The sequence below is a fragment of the Geotrypetes seraphini genome, chromosome 7, assembly GCF_902459505.1.
Source record: "Geotrypetes seraphini chromosome 7, aGeoSer1.1, whole genome shotgun sequence".
In the NCBI taxonomy this organism is placed as follows: domain Eukaryota; kingdom Metazoa; phylum Chordata; class Amphibia; order Gymnophiona; family Dermophiidae; genus Geotrypetes; species Geotrypetes seraphini.
The window spans coordinates 156,178,662-156,191,432 of NC_047090.1; the positions used below are offsets into that span (position 1 = coordinate 156,178,662).

Sequence of the window (12,771 nt, forward strand, 5' to 3'; positions counted from 1 at the left end):
TGCTGAAGAGGGCCGCGGAGAGAGATGGTCAGCGTGTGCGAGCAAGATCCTGGGGAGCCTTCACAGTGACTTCCTCCCCTCCCACCAGCTCTCCTACTTGCCAGGGCAGTGATTTACCGGCAACATCCTGCAGGCAAGTACTGAGAGCTGCTGGAAGGGGAGACAGCCACTGTAGGAGGCAGGGAAGTTGCTGGATAAAGGGAGAGCTGTTACTGGACTTGGAGAGAGTTAGAAGGAGAGATGCTGCTGGGAGGGGAGGAGGGAAAGGGATGGGAAGAGAAGAGAGTTAATGTTGGATAGAGGGAGGAGAGAAGGGAGAAGAAGGAGAGATGCTGCTGGAAGGGGAGGAGGGAAAGGGATGGGAAGAGAGTTAATGTTGGATAGAGGGAGGAGGGAAGGGAGAAGAAGGAGAGATGCTGCTGGGAGTGGAGGAGGGAAAGGGATGGGAAGAGAGTTAATGTTGGATAGAGGGAGGAGGGAAGGGAGAAGGAAAAAAAGGAAGGAGGGAAGGGAGAAAGAAAAAAGGAAGGAAACAGCTGGCAGGGAGATTACAGGAGGGGAAGGGGGTCAGGGTGGAATGGAGAGATCAGATGAGGGAAAGGGGAGAGAGAGGAATGAGAAAGTAGAGAGACATTGATGCTGGAAAGGGGATCAGCAGAGAAATGAGAGAGGGATAAAGATGCCAGATCTGGTGTAGGAGAAATAAAAATGAAGAAGGCAGTGAAGCTCGAATGAATGATGTCAAAAAGGAGAGGAGGAACAGGATGGATGGACAGGGAAGAGGGGCATAGAAAGAAGTCAGATACATATGGAAGGGGGAGAGGGCAGACATTGGATGGAACGGGCAGATGCTGGAAGGAAAGAGTGAAAAGAAGATGAAAGCAGAAACCAGAGACAACAAAAGGTAGAAAAAAATAATTTTATTTCTATTTTGTCATTAGAATATATCAGATTTGAAATATATATCCTGCTAGACATATAACTGGAGACTGCAGTATTCTGTTAGCATTATATTTCTATGTAGCATTCTATAATAACTTGGCTTGTTCAGTTTTCTTGATAGTAGAGGGGATATATGTGAAGGGGAGGGGAGACAGGGTTTTGTTGGTCTGTGCTCTGTATATTTGTATTTATAAAATCACAATTGTTCAAAATATTGTTTCTTTTTATACTTTAATAAAATACGTTCAATATAAAATCATAATTGCGGCTTGTGCAGATGGGATCAGATGGTTTGCGGGGACCGAGCTCGCGGAGATGGGGCATAAACGGGGTTTTTAAATTTTAGTCCTAGTAGTTTGCCGGTCCACAAAATAATTCTTTTATTTCTGCCGGTCCACGGGTGTAAAAAGGTTGAAGAACACTGGTTTAAAACACTAGATTAGTTAGTTGTATACATATTTTTTCAATATTTTTCTTTGTTAATTATTATTTTTTAGTTCATTTAATCCTCATTTCTCCTCCTGATGAAGCAAGACATGTGAAACACGATCGGTGTAGAGAGGAAATGGGAGTTTCGCGTTAACTTGTTTGGGAGGTTTTCACGGATATTTTTCATTTTTGGGGGGCACTTCTGGATTGAGAAACACTTGGGGAATAGATTATTTTTGGAAAAGAACCAGCATTACAGACTCTTTCTACCAGACTCTCACTCCTGACTTGGAAGATGAATTTACAGCACTGCCTTTTAAGCTAAGTACAACGTCTATACAATATAAGATCTTCTTTATAGATATCAATTTGGGCAGGCAGGTGGGTGCGATCAGGGCAGGATTAATTAGTCGAGGGCCCCTAGGCACACAAGTACACTGGGCCCCCCTGCCCCGCCCCACCCCACCCCACCATGCGCCCAGGCGGAAACAGGAAGCTGCGTCAGAGGGAAGCTTTGGGCAAGCAGCACCACTTGCACAATTACAGTTCCCGTTGCCTTTCTTACCCACGTTGCTTGCTTGTCTTACTATCCGTTGATGGGGAGGGCTGCGTTGCCGATCGGGGGGGGGCTGCGTTGCTGATTTGGGGGGGCCCGCGTTGCCGATCAATGCTGGAGGGGTCCATCGCCATTTGGAAAAAACAATGTTGATGCCCTCCTTTATCAGGGCCCCCTGACCATTTCGGGCCCTAAGCACGTGCCTACTTGGCCTATTGGTTAATCCTGCCCTGGGTGCAATGATGTCTGGTTTGAACACCACTAATGAGCATTAATGGTGTGTTTTTATGGTGTTTTATACTGAGCTCTCACAATATACAGTATAATATAGGTTTTATGTTATTATTTGTGTTGTTTATTGAATTTGATTATTTATTATTTTTGTCCTTTGTGAATTCAATATATAATTTGGATTTTCTCCCAAGTTTTTTCTTTTTAACTAGGAGATACCACATCCATATCCCACCCATGTATATGCCCCCTTTCATTTGCATTAGCACTTACATGTGCCCTTATGGAATAACAATGTGGTCCAGATTCTAGCAACAGCACCATTCCGTTATCGGCGGCCAACCTTAAAAATGGCTTCCGATCACGTGTCATTCACACGGCACCATTTATAGAAATTGCGGCTTTGGAAAAGGTAGGCGCTGGCAATGTAGGCCAGGGGTTTTCAGGGCCTCCATTTCCAGCACCTGCCTTTCACATGAATCGCGCCTACGGAAGTGCTTTATGATGCCTAACACCACTTCCAGCATTAGCCACGCCTATAGTGACATTAGGCTTTGTAAAGCGCCTCTGTATGTACGATGCAGGCACCTACATTTTCATGTTTTAAATTTTTCTAAAATGGCGTCTTCAACATAAGTTAGGCACTGGTAGAGTGCCTACCTATGCCCAACTTAAGGTGCCGTTTATAGAATATAGGCCTTACAGTATGGTTGCTATATGTACCCTAAACATACATAGCGCATATAGTGCAAAGAGGCCCTAACTTCAGGCACTTAGTTATAGAATTGCCCTTTAAGTACTACCACTGTGCTATGACCGACTGTGCAGCACTCCAGAGGAGGTGAGTATGGTAAAAAAAAAAAAAATTTTAAGTTCATTTTAGTTCTTCATTTTGTTTTCTATTTACAGTATTTCATTCTTGGTTTCCTATTCCCACCTTTATCCATTGTTTCAGTCGTTTCATTTTTAGCAGACATTGTATTTTCATAAAATGGGTATCTTTTTATAATCCACCTACTAGAGGAAATTTTTGAAGCATGTAGACACGTAAATGACCATCTTTAGACATCTATATCACATATACGTACAGACAGATTTTAGGCTGCAGCATTGCAGATCCCAGGTATCCGCCACCACCACCCCCACCCCAGCTTCCCTACGGCGGGTAGGCCAAGGCCGTTGAAGACCAGGCTACCAGAACCAGCTGACCCCATCTCTGGCGCTTCACAAAGCACCAGCTTTAGCATGTCTGGCCCCACTGGGCTAAGGGGACCCAGCTATGGTTGCCAGATTTTCCAATCAGAAAATCAAGACCTCCTAGACCCACCCCCCAGGCCCACCCATCCCTGCCCTAGCACTGCCCCCAGTCCCACCCTAGCCTTGCCCCCCCACTGCCTGCTCTTGTCTGCCGCTCCCCGCCTCCCACGCTTGTCTGCAAATCGGGTCGGGCAGGGAGGAAGTCTGCGCATGCACAGATGTCATGCATGCACGTGACATCATCACGTGGTATCCACACATGCGCAGACTTCCTCTCTGCTAACGCGATTTGAGTAGGCTTTTCAAAACCCAAACAAAGTGCCAGGTTTTGAAAAGCCATCCGGACCCTCGGACATTTCCTCAAAAGGAGGATATGTGCATGGAAATCCGGACATCTGGTAACCCTAGAACCTGGCGCACCCCACCCACCCCCGGACAGGATTCCCATGCCAGTGACGTGGCAGAGGGAAGGCCCTGGCGGGGCAGGCCATGAACAAGCCTGTTCAGAGCCTGTGTCTTCAAGCTGTCTTCTGCTACTGCTGCTGCTGCTTTAGGAGGCCCTGGAGGTATGTCAGGCCTCACTGGGGGTGGTGGGGGGATGGGAGGGCTGTTCACTTAATCAGTGAGTCCGATTTGGGGGGGGAACGAATCGATTCAAATCAATTCACTGAAGTGAATCAGTGAATCGATTTGAATCTGTGAATCTGGCAGCAATACTAGACAGATATGCACTCATATACGGCCTTCTAGGTATTTTACAAAAGGCTCCATGTTCAGTAGAACCTTTTGTAAAATACTGGAGGAAATGAGCATATCTTGACTGGACATCTCAATTCCATTCTCCACAGTCTATCTAAAATGAGTCTTTTCTTGGTGTATTTTATAAATATCATGAGCTGTAATATCCAAATATAAGCACGAATACAATCAACGCAGTAACCTCCTCTTTTATGAAGTCGTGTTAGGCTTTATTATCGCCAACCGCGGCAGTATTAGCTCTGACGCTCATAGGAATTCTGTGAGCGTTGGAGCTAATACCACCAGTGATGAAAAAGCCTAATGTGGCTTTGTAAAAGGGGGGGTAAACTATGAGATGTCATACTGAATCTTAATCATAGTACGACCATGATATAGCATCAGAAATTTAAACATTTATCAACACTGTAAAAGAAATAACAGAAATATGTTAAATGTCAGCAGGATATATATAGGGCTCCTTTTACAAAAAGTACGCTACGTGTTTTAGCTTTCGCTAAATACTAGCGGACCGGTCTAACTCACATCGTTTTAAGTTTCACCTAGGAAATCTCGTCAAACCTTCGGTTCTCCCTGCAGGATGACTAAGTCTAGGTTGGGACCAAAACCAGAGGAAACAAGGGGTCCAACCTTGTCTGCAGTGAAAAACCAACCAGAAGCAAACAATCCAAAACTGCAGGCGTGTACACGATGCAGGCAAATGTTATTGTGACAAATAAATTATATCTAAAAACCTTTTTACCAAGCAAGGGACCCAACACGGTCCGTGTTTCGGACAACCTTCATCAGGGGTCCGTGGTAAAAAAGAAAGAAAAAAATTGGAAGGATAAACGTTGTGTGTTGACTTTGGCGATTACCCAAAGCAGTTTGTGACTTTTGGTGAAACACACAACGTTTATCCTTCCAGCTTTTTTTGTGACAATTTTTTTCTTTCTTTTTTACCACGGACACGGACCGTGTTGGGTCCCTTGCTTGGTAAAAAGGTTTTTAGATATAAATTTATTTGTCACAATAAAATTTGCCTGCATCGTGTACCCGCCTGCAGTTTTGGGTTGTTTAAGTCTAGGTTGGCCCTCATCCCGTCCTAACCACTCCTCCAGAAACACCCCTTTCAGCTCTGGGCGCACAGCGGGATTCAGAGGCCTATAAAGTCCCTTGCTACACCACTGACTGAAAGTCTTAGATAATTAATAGAAATTGGAGGCCTGAACATGGATATATTCAGCTCCAAATCAGAATTTTCTATATTCCTGCCCACCAGTTGAAAAGCCACAATTTGTTTCAGTTAAATATATTCCATTTCCATTTGGCTCAAGTACAGTTCTCGTCATTACTTCCATTTGTAGGACAAAATGCAAGCTTTTGTAGAAGAGCAAGAGGCATTGAAAATGGGGATTTAAGTCCTTTCCAAATTAGATTTTGTGGAGTTTTTCCACATTCATTTAATAGAGTTGATGTAAGTTGCCCTGGAAGGAAAATGAATTTTTAAATATCTGGTTCATACCAGGCAGAGCTGGACTAACCATTACGCAAGATTAGGTAATTGCCTTGGGCAGTCGCTTTTAGTGGACAGCAAAAGCAGCTGCAGTCCGAGCAAAACAATAAGTCCTGAAAGTCACAGAAACATAATCATCGATGCATGCTTTGACTTGCAAAACAAATATAAATAGCATACACAACTTCAGGTGGCTATTACATAAATATCAGTTTGGTAGAAATAGGAACTTCTTCCTTATTTCAACTAGCAACCTGCTCAGATCGTTATTATTATATAAAGCATTCGAGGAGGTTGATAGTATTAGAGGGGTGGAGCCTTGATAAAGCGGTTCCCGCGAAACATGTCAGCTATCTCACCCTGCTCGCTAAATGACAGCTCTAAATAGAGACAACTATATAAAAGCTAAGTGAAATAAAAATTCATTTATATTATAAAATACAGAAAGTTATAAGAATTGAAATATTTAAAGCTCTTGAAAAAATGAAAAATTAGAAAAATTAGAAAAATTAGACCCGGTGACGATTTGCCACGTAAAGCTCAGAACAATGAGATGTTTGAGTTCTGAGTGGTGACGCTGAGGGCCTAATAATAACGATCTGAACAGGTCGCTAGTTGAAATAAGGAAGAAGTTCCTATTTCTACCAAACTGATATTTATGTAATAGCCACCTGAAGTTGTGTATGCTATTTATATTTGATTTATTGTAAAATGGCATCAGAAGAAACAGAGTTTATTGGGTATTCAGAAGAGCAGTTTAAGAATATTTTATCTAGACCTGCTCTTCTAGATGATTTAGAGGATCCCTCCACACAGTCATAGTGGATTGAATTAGAACAGACACACAAACGCTTAATAAGAGCGGAATTGCACGGGAGTACTTTAGTACAGTATCTAAAAAAATCTATGATACCGCGAGGACTACGTATATTAAAGGAGCCTAAGCTCACTACTCTGGATAGAACCTTTGTGGATAAATGGACAGCGATTCTTAATCGCTGTTCTAGAGATCTGATGATTCTACTAGTAGAGACTACCTCTGATATAGAATTAGATCTCCGAGCCAAGACTGTATCAATGGAATTATCTATGAAAGAAAACATAGATAAGGAGGAGTTTAAGAAAAAACGAGAAGAGTTTGAAGACGAAATGGTACAATTCAGAGACTCTATAAAACAGACGAAAATAAGGAAATGGAAGAGAGACGAGAAAGATTACCAAATGGGAAAGGTTTATACATGGAATAAGAAAACATCAGGTGGAATAATATTAAAGAAGAAAGTAGCATTTAGTGCTTCGTCGGAAGAATCTGATGGTACCAGTGGGGATTCCACAGACACTACTTCAAATACGTCGGGGGAAGCAATTCAAGGCCAAAGGGGATCGCGAGCGAGAGGGAAAACAAGAGGAGTCCAACGGGGCAGGGGAAAAAACCAGCCCAATGGGAAAAAGTAGAATCAACAGTTATAAATATTTCTGGAAAAACATTAACAAAAGACCAACAAGGAGTACTTGAGCTAGGTTTAAATTTTGCGTTATGCCAACGTCCAGATTTTTTCCAGTTGAAAATCTTTTTCCACAAATTTTTAAGGAAATTACAGTTAAAACTATTTTTCAAGGATTCAGAAAAAATAACTGAAGAAACCATAGAAGAGGAAGAGGTTTCTATATGTAAGAGTGGTTCATGTTGGTTCCCTCCGGGACCAATGGATCCGGTTATCTCTACCTTTAAAGATCTAGTATTGATGGGAATTTCTGAATATGAAAGGGTTAAACATCGGAAAATTCCATACAATCTGACCTTTCAACAACATAAGGCTCTCCTACAACTAAAAGATTCTCATGATGTGATGATTTTGAGAGCTGATAAAGGTGGAGCTACGGTGGTGATGGGAAGAGACCAATATTTAAGCGAAGCAAATAGACAACTGGCAGATGTAACAGCATATGCCCCCTTGCCTGAAGATCCATTGCAGGCTTTGATGAAAGAGGTATATGACTGGATGACTTATTATGAACTTGGAATAATAACTAAAAAAGAATACCAGTTTCTGGTGGAGAAGTATCCACGTACTCCTTATATATACTTCGTCCCAAAAATTCATAAAAATCCGGAAAATCCCCCTGGTAGGCCCATAGTGAATACAAGAGGGTCTCTTCTAGAGCCTTTATCCCAATTTGTAGATACATTTCTTAGAAAAGAAACAACTAAGATCCCCTCTTACCTTAAGGATTCTTCTCACCTTCTTAGAATCCTAGCTCAAAGTCTGGACATGTCCCAGGTTTCATTCTGGGACATGTCCAGACTTTCAGATATAATGTCACTTTATACAAAAATACCACAAGATAAGTCACTTTAGATATAGTGTCACTTTAGATATAGTGTCACTTTATACGAAAATACCACAAGATAAGGCACAAATGGTGGTGAAAAATATTTTGACACAGAGAAAGGGTGACCTGAGGATTAGCAATGAGTTTTTGATAAAATTAACAAAGTGGGTTATTGAAAATAATTATTTTGAGTTTGAGGGAGCCTATTACCAACAGATACAGGGGGTGGCGATGGGAGCCACTATGGCCCCCTCATGTAGCTCAGTTTGAAGAAGTAGAAATCTATCCTTCAAGTTTCTTTAAACATATCATCTTGTGGAAAAGGTTTCTGGATGATATTTTCTTCCTATGGTCAGGGACAGAGAAAAAGCTTTTAGATTTTATGAAATGGATTAACACCAGGGACCCCCATCTTCAATTTACCCCTACTTACAATAGAACTACGATTGAATTCTTGGATATGACTATTAGTAAAAAAGATTTAAAAATGGACACCAGGTTATATAGGAAACCCGTGGCAAGGAATACTCTTTTACATTTTTTAAGTTATCATCCTTATAATTTAAAGTTTAACCTCCCAGTGAGTCAGTTTCTAAGAGTAAGAAGGGTGTCATCAGAAATGGAAATATTTAAAGAAGCGGCTGATAAATTAAAAAATAGATTTAGGGAACGAGGTTATCCGGAGAAGTCAATCCATAGAGCCTTTGTAAGGGCAAAATATGCAAATAGAGATCTTTTGCTGGAAGAAAAAATAGAGAGGGAGAAATTTGAAAAATTAATGTGTGTTACCATATTCTGAAGCAGCCAAGGAACTGATTATTCAAATTAAAAAACACTGGCATATTCTTCAGCTTCATGAGGTTTTTATTGAGGTTCCGATGTTTTCATTTAGAAAAGCAAAAACTATAAGCCAGGTTTTAATAGCCCAAAAGACTGGCTTGAGGAAACCTAGAATTACGGGTAAACACAAAAAATGTGGCCATTGCCAATGGTGTGTTAACACCATTGAGGGAGAGACTTGGATAGACCCCCAAACACAGCTTATTATAACGTCTTCGGCAAATACTAACTGCCAGACAGCGGGGGTTGTATACATAGTAATGTGTCCTTGCAATTTAATATATGTGGGCCATACTTCAAGGCCCGTTCATATCCGTCTTAATGAGCATAAGTCACGGAGAAAAACAAAAACAATGCAAGCTCCTATGGTGGAACATTGTGTAACCTTGGGGCATGAAGTGAGTCAGCTTAAATGGAGAGTGATAGACCAGATTAATGTTGGGAGGGAGGGACGGTTAAATATAGATGAATGTTTAAACTATAAGGAACAGCGATGGATTTATGTGTTGAATACAGTTATTCCACACGGGTTAAATTTAGAACTGGAATGGACATCTTTGGTTTAATCCATGCAATTAGTGAGAGGGATCCTAAAAAGTCCTAAAAAAGTCTTATGTATAAAGTTGGTTCATACTGTAAGGGGCCGCCCTCTGTCGTCAGGCTTCCAAGTCATCAAGTGGGCTTGGCTTCAGTACCGGCCCGATCTATTAAAAAGGAAGAATGCTGTCGGCTCCTCTGTAAAGCATTCGAGGAGGTCGATAGTATTAGAGGTAAGAGAGAGGGTTATTTTAAGCAAGTCTGGTATATTTTAAATGTTAGATATCCCAGTCTTTTCTGCAAGAGTTTGCTACAAGTTTCTTAATCTCTCTTTTAGGGGTGGAGCCTTGATAAAGCGGTTCCCGCGAAACATGTAGGTAAAGCATTCGAGGAGGTCGATAGTATTAGAGGGGTGGAGCCTTGATAAAGCGGTTCCCGCGAAACATGTCGGCTATCTCACCCTGCTCGCTAAATGACAGCTCTAAATAGAGACAACTATATAAAAGCTAAGTGAAATAAAAATTCATTTATATTATAAAATACAGAAAGTTATAAGAATTGAAATATTTAAAGCTCTTGAAAAAATGAAAAATTAGAAAAATTAGCAAAATTAGACCCGGTGACGATTTTCCACGTAAAGCTCAGAACAATGAGATGTTTGAGTTCTGAGTGGTGACGCTGAGGGCCTAATAATAACGATCTGAACAGGTCACTAGTTGACTTGCAAAACAACATTGAAAAGTATGATGTGCAAGAGAGCATTTTTATAGAATTGTTATGAGGTGATCATGGTAGTAGAGAATTATCAGAATCATGGAGGAGATAGCTGACAAGCTGGAGACCTGAAAATAATGAGTAACAGAGGGGTATAAGGCTGAAAGCTGAGGGGAGAGATGATTGAAATCTACAAAATCCTGAGTAGAGTAGAACGGGTACAAGAGGATCGATTTTTCACTCCATCAAAAATTACAAAGACTAGAGAAAACTCGATGAAGTTACAGGGAAATACTTTTAAAACCAATAGGAGGAAATGTTTTTTTTCATTCAGAGAATAGTTAAGCTCTGGAATGCGGATAGCGTACCTGGTTTTAAGGAAGGTTTGGATAATTTCCTGGAGGAAATGTCCATAGTTTGTTATTAAGACGTGGGAGGAGCCTCTGCTTGCCCTGGATCGGTAGCATGGAATGTTGCTACTCTTTGGGTTTCTAGAATCTTCTCACTCTCTGGGATTCCGTAATCTTGCTATTCTTTCAGATTCTATATCAAGTTTCAAGCTCAAGTTTTATTTATTCTTGATTAAACGCTTAAAGTTTTTCTAAGCGAATTACAATAAATAAAATAATATGTAATTTTAACAAAGTATTAAAAATAAGCAATTTAACAAAATAATTAATTATAAAACAAAACAAGCGAACAAAACAGGAAAAAAAAAACTAGATAAAAAATACACAAAAACAATAGATAATTTCAAGGATAAGGTTAAAAGAAAAGGTCTAAAAAGTGATTTACAAATTAAAAGCATTTGTGAATAAAAAGCTCTTTAAGTTCTTTTTAAAATTGTCAAGATTATTTTCATCTCTCAGTTGAAAAGATAAGGAATTCCAAAGCTGTGGAGCTATTACTGAAAATATATCTTGCCGACGGGTTCCAATGATTTTTAAAGAAGGGATTACTAGAAGTTTTTGATTAGTTGAACGGAGAGAACGTGAGGTATTATATGGGATAAGAACTTTACTAATGAATAGGGGTTCATAGGTATTAAGAGTTTTGAATGTTAATAATAAAATTTTATAGGTAATACGATGATTAATAGGCAGCCAATGAGATTTAATCAGAAAAGGAGTAATATGTTCGAATTTCCTACCTTTATGAATGAGCTTTATGAATGAGCTTTATGAATGCGGCATTTTGAATAATTTGTAAGCGTTTCTTTTCTTTTTGTGTAATATTTGAGAATAGTGAATTACAGTAGTCAAGCTTAGTAATGATTAATGAATGAAGTAGAATATTTAACGATTTAGATTCCAGAAATTTAGAAATTGAACAAATTAAACGAAGTCTATAGAAGCATGATTTAACAGTGGTACTTATATGATCAGGGTAGGAAAGTTTGTTGTCTCGGGGGCCCGTTCAAGCTGGACTTCAGTTTTGACTGTTTTGTTTTTATTTTCACTTCTTTTTAGTTTGACATATTTTTTTTTAATCTCACTCATTGTTTGCCACTTGTTTTGTTTTATTTTATCATTCAAATTTCATTTAAATTTCCCCAGAATTCTATTGCTTCAACGGTTCTCCCTCTGCATCTATTTCTATCTCCCCTCTTTTTAACCTTTCAAATTCCTTTAGATCACTAATCTTATTAGTATGTTTTATTTTCTTATTTTTCTCCTCTATCTCTATTTTCTTTCTTTATTACTCTTCTAATTGTCATTTTTCCTGGTACTTTAGTTAGATTGTGAGCCTTCGGAACAGTAAGGGAATTTCTAAGTACCTATCTTACTTATAATTTTAATGCACCAATATATTCATTGTAACTCGTTCTGGGCTCTTTTGGGAGGTCGGGCTAAAAAATTGAATAAATAAATAAAATTATGACCCCCAAGTATTCTTAAGGATGGTACAAGCTCTATAAGAGTATTATCAAGAATAAAAGGAACACATAGATTGATTCCTTGTTTCCATGTAAATAATAGAGATGTCTTTTGAATATTTAAGGCTAACATATGAGTAGTAAGCCATTATTTGACTTTTTCTAATTTTAGGTTAATCTCCTGTAATTCTTCTTTGTTTTCAGGATCAAGTGGGTGGGTAAGTTGTATATCGTCTGCGTAACTAAACGTAGTAAACCCTGTAGATTGACATAAGGTCAGCAGAGGGGATAAAAAAATGTTAAATAACAGAGGTGACAATATAGATCCCTGTGGAATACCGTAGTTAAGAGTATAAGGTTTGGAGATGGAATTGTTAAAAGAAACTGTCGAGGAGCGATTCCCAAAAACGATTTAAACCAATTGAATATTTGACCACAAATTCCAATGGCTTTTAATTTATTAAGAAGTAATTTGTGGTCGATGGTATCAAAAGCAGCAGACAAGTTCAATGAAAAAAGAATTACAGATTTGTGGTGATCTAAATAGTAATGTATATTTGTGGTTAGACCTATCATTGAATATTCTGTAGAATGATTTTTTCTAAATCCAGTTTGATTAGGGTGAAGAACATTGGTTGATTCCACAAAGTCTGAAAGCTGTTCGAATACTATTCGTTCAGTTAGTTTTGCCAAAAATGGTAAATTGGCTATAGGACGATATATGTAATGTTGCTACTCCTTGAGTTTTAGCCAGGTATTAGGGACCTGGATTGGCCACCTTCAGAACAGGCTTCAGAATGGGCT

The 12,771-nt window shown here is 39.5% G+C and overlaps 1 long non-coding RNA gene across 1 annotated transcript in view; it reads left to right on the forward strand.

Moving 5' to 3' along the window:
- The window catches only part of LOC117363536, a 44,772-nt gene that overhangs the window by 23,872 nt on the left and 8,129 nt on the right, over positions 1-12,771 (forward strand). The gene's annotated exons all lie outside the window — the stretch shown is intronic.